General features: G+C 41.5%; 1 pseudogene; it reads left to right on the forward strand.

The window, feature by feature from the left end:
* Nucleotides 1-546: 546 nt before the first annotated feature.
* On the forward strand, nucleotides 547-645 carry LOC125175842 (uncharacterized; annotated as a pseudogene).
* Nucleotides 646-4,866: the final 4,221 nt, after the last annotated feature.

Raw genomic sequence — 4,866 nt, forward strand, 5'->3', positions numbered from 1 at the left:
CTGCTAGGAAAAAAGAAAAAGGGGAAAAAAGAAAAAACAAAAAAAGGAAAGCAGTAGTTTTGCTCTAAATGAGGCAGTAGTTTTGCTCTAAAATAATCATGTTTGATGTCATGCTGCCATCTGCAGTATTTCGCTATTTTCACCCAAATACAGGGTTTTTAATGAGCGCTATCACCTGTGTCTGTGATACTAAGGAAGAAGAGCTATGCCAGTTAAACAGGAAGAGGACATTGTAGACCAAAATTTTATCTCTGGTCGTGGGGTTCCTCTCTTCCCCCCCATACACCACCACCATTGTTAAGACTGTTCTGATTCCTGAGCATGCTTATGAACAGCAGCGATACTATAGATGAGAATGAATTCATGTGTCGTACCGTCAGAAGTGCCATAAAACTGTTCAGAAATTCTGTAGGTAGTTCAGTGTCTGCTCACACACGCAAATGCGGACACAATTTCTGAGTGCGCTGTGACAGCCAGTCCAAAACAGACAATTAAAAAAAAAAAAAAACTCTGGTAAATTTGGGGATTAAATAATCGAACGGGAGCACTGGTTCGGCAGCATATACTAAAACTGGAATGACGCAGAGTTTAGCATGGTCCCTGTGCAAGGAGGAAGTGCAAATTCTTGAAGTGTTCCATATTTAAGAAAAATAATAATAACCTACATGGATGTGTTAGTTTTCTGGGGCTGCTGTAACAAAGGACCACAGACTGGGTGGCTTCAACAGCAGAGAATTATTATCTCACAGCTCTAGAGGCTCAGAAATCTAAGATCAAGGTATGCAGGGCTGATTGCTTTCAAGGACTCTCTTGGCTTCTCACTGTGTCCTCACAGGGTCTTCCCCCTCTATGTGGCTGGGCCCTAATTTCTTCTTATAAGGACACCAGTCATTAGATTGGGGCCCACCCCAATCACCTTTTTCATCTGCAATTACTTCTTTAGAGACCCATCTCTAAATACAGTTCATACTGAGAACTGGGGGGTTAGGACTACAACATAGGAAGGGAGCAAGGAGAGCAAACTCAGCCCATAATGGAAATAAGTCAAATAAAGTACTTGCTTCTAATGTTTGAAACCAAAATGAATGGAATACAGAAAGATTAAGGCATTAGCATACCAAGAAAGAAAAACTGGTGGTGGGGAGGGAGGGAGGGAGAGAGAGAGAGAGAGAGAGAGAGAGGGAGGGAGGGAGGGAGGGAAAGAAGGAAGGAAGGAAGGAAGGAAGGAAGGAAGGAAGGAAGGAAAGGGAAAGGAAGCCAAGGAAGGGATGAAGGAAAGGGAAAGAAAAGTTTCATGAATGACTGGAGTCTAATTGGCCCAAACAAGAGATCTTGCTTAATTAAGGAATGCACCCCATCTATGCCTACTAGGAGCCCATCAATTCATGAATATCAGAATCTACGTTGAAGACTGGATGATCCCAACTCTTAAGGCCACTCATCTTTGCCTGTTACCCTCTGGATTATCCAATAGTGTCTTGAAACTGCATTGTCACCATAGCAACCAAATGTTCTAATGCTCTGAAGCTATCAAAGAAACCATACACCAGGCAGATCCCAGCAAAAATTGCCCCCAGAGGTGCCCTTTTAAATTTGCCCTAGAGATTTAATACAAATGGAACAAAACAGGGGGAAAAATGGATCAGCTATTCTCAAAAGGTGTTAATGGTTCACTGCTGAGCACTGTGGTCTGCAGTGTCTGTTGAAGGGTGGAACCCATGCTTTTCATGCCCTGGGCGTCACAGCAGACATCTCCCCCTGTGATGCTTCCAGTAAAGCAACGGCCTGATACTTTCCCACGAAGGATGGCTGCACTTACCCCATTTCTTAAGAAAAGACAAGAGCATGCATTTCTTATGATCCCTGTGAAGGGTGGGATGCGTGCCAGGTATTTTACATACAATCCCTTATTTGACAATCACCTTTTCAATCTCTTCAACCACACAGTTGCATTTTACAGAGAGCTATTTTATAAATGCTTATTTATTTATTTTTGACAGAGAGAGAAAGAGAAAGAACACAAACAGGGGAGGGGCAGAGAGACAAAGGGAGACAGAATCTGAAGCAGGCTCCAGGCTCTGAGCTGTCAGCACAGAGCCCGAAGCAGGGCTCGAACTCACGAGCCGTGAGATATGACCTGAGCCGAAGTCGGACACTCAACTGACTGAGCCACCCAGGCGCCCCTACAAAGACCTATTTTATACATAAATGGTTATAAAATATGTAAACAATATAAACCATATTTTGCAACTATTTTGTTTTTATGCTTTTAGAGAAAAACAATAGGCTGCAATTCAAAGAGTGAATTATGAACTGGAGAATTTTATGTTGTTTTCGTCTTGCAGTTTCGCAGCAACTGTGATATATTCTCACAGTGGGGATATTATATCTCAATTCACATGTTGCTTAGTTTTTTTTTCACTCATAATTTTGAATCATAAAATACACAGAGTCAGAGACAATACAACTTTTAGATTCTCTTCTTCCCAAAACAATAACTGAAGTACCTAAAGCAGCCACTACTAACAAAAAAAATTGTATTTTTCATTTACGGAAAAAGTGCAAATAAGTGCTCCATATAAGTATAATTCCAATTACTGCTGCAAAGGAGAAACACCTGTGGTTGTAGCAGCTCCACTTAGCTTACAAGATGGAACCAGTCAGTGGAAGTATTTTATGGTGCAATAGTGTCATCTGGTGGTTTATATGAAGATTTCATATTTAGTTGCAGAGAGTGACTATCTGGATGTTTGACAATGTTCCTGGCCTCTTTTTATCCACTTTATTACTCTCCTGATCTCTATTAGATACAAAGAATCTAATCTGTACACACAGACATTGTAGACTCTATATGGTGTTTAAAGCTTATGAATGAGGTGGTTCCGGGAGTTCAAGCCTTAAACCTGGACAAGAGGGCACTCCGCTCTAGCCCATTTAGGGGGTTCCCCTTACTTCCCCAGGCTGTGCCTCTCCTCGCAGATCAGAGCCCTGGGGCCAAAGGACGTGCCTGCCCAAACCCAGCCCTTCTCTTACTGCTATAAACCCTCTATCTCACTTTCACCATCAGTTTCACTTCCTTGCATCCTATTAATGCACGAATGCTCTCATTTTGCCTCAGGTTTTAATGACAACAGCGGGCTTCCACTTCCCAGACACGATTTGCGTTAGAGCAGCTTCCCGAAATAACCTGACACATGCCTTCCCAGCAGTAATAATAATAAAGGGGAATTTAAGATGCAAAACAGGACGTGGGATAACTCTTCCCTCCCCTTCAAGTCTTCATGTCCACAAAAACCCTCCACATTTTCCAAACCTTAGACCTCTGCTGCCACCTTCAGGACGCTTGTCATAACAGCATGTTCTGAACGGCTGTTTACTTCCTGCAAAATGTTACATAAAGTTTCAGTTATACAAGATGAGTAAGTTCTAGCCATCTGCTTTGTAACATCCTGCCTATAGCTAACAACACTGTATGTATGGCACACTTAAAACTTAAGAGGGTAGATTTCATACTGTGTTCCTACAATAAATAAATAAAAGCTATTTGAGAGAGAGGGGGAGAGAGAGGGGAAGATAAAGAGAAGGAAGGAAGGAAGGAAGGAAGGAAGGAAGGAAGGAAGGAAGGAAGGAAGGAAAGAAGGAAGGAAGGAAGGGCAGACGGACAAGAGCATGCATTTAATATGATCCCTGTGAAGGGTGGGCCCGTGCTGGGTATTTTACATACAATCCCTTATTTGACAATCACCTTTTCAATCTCTTCAACCACACAGTTGCATTTTACAGGGAGATATTTTATAAATGTTTATTTATTTTTGACAGAGAGAGAAAAAGAGAGAACACAAGCAGGGGAGGGGCAGAGAGAGGCAGGCAGGCAGGGTGGCTACCAGAGGAGGAGCCTGGTTGAATCTTGTAATAGAACCAGCTAAGAAAGAAGCGACTGGCATTTAGACCATGGCATTTTACTAATCTTATAACACATTTTATTTGCTGCTCTATCAAATAATAGAATAAAAATAGCTAACACTATATATGTAATGTAGCTATGATAAATAATAAAAGCATGAAAATGTCATGTTTTATACATATAACAAAACCGTGGATATAAATGATGCAGACATATCCTAGAGTAAGAAGGGATGGCACTTACATGGCTCACTATGTGGCAGGCAGGGTTCTGTGTATTTTATCACTGATACCATGTTTACACATTTCTTGTCTCGACAACCACATGATACTATCATTAGCCCTATTTTACAGGTAAGGAAACTGAGGCTGTAATAAATTAACTTGTCTGAAGTTCCGCAGCAAGTGATAGCTGGGCTGGGATTTAAGCCCCATGTATATCTGCCTTCAAGGTCAGCGTTCCTCACAACTGGATGAACCCCTGTCCTTTCAGGAAGCTGGACAATGACAAGAAAGCATGAGGCTGTGAAATAAGAAAACTCAGATGTGGCATTGCCTGGCATTCCTTCACAAGTATCACTAGGTGCTGAGAATGCAGAGGGGAATAGACAGGCAAGGGCCTTGATCACTATTGTGCAAGCTGGTAGGAAGGAGAACTTCCCCTGGTAAGAAGAGAACACAGAAGAGAGCTGTTTTTATTTTCAAAAGAAAAATATGTGTGATCTGTGTAGCTTATAAAATACATAAGATATTGAGATTCAAACTAAGGTGGTTAAGAGAGGAAGTAACCAAGAAGCTGTTTTATGTTGGATGGTCTGAAAAGGGGTGACAGATACTAAATGATACTAAATTTTCTGGAAAGAAATTTTTTTTTAACTATCGAACTGAAGTTCTATGGAGATAGAGAAAGTTCCAAAAATACATAAGAGCTGGTGCAGAAACCCCGAGGGAGGGAAGCATGTC

Source organism: Prionailurus viverrinus, chromosome C2 (genome assembly GCF_022837055.1).
Source record: "Prionailurus viverrinus isolate Anna chromosome C2, UM_Priviv_1.0, whole genome shotgun sequence".
Lineage (NCBI taxonomy): Eukaryota > Metazoa > Chordata > Mammalia > Carnivora > Felidae > Prionailurus > Prionailurus viverrinus.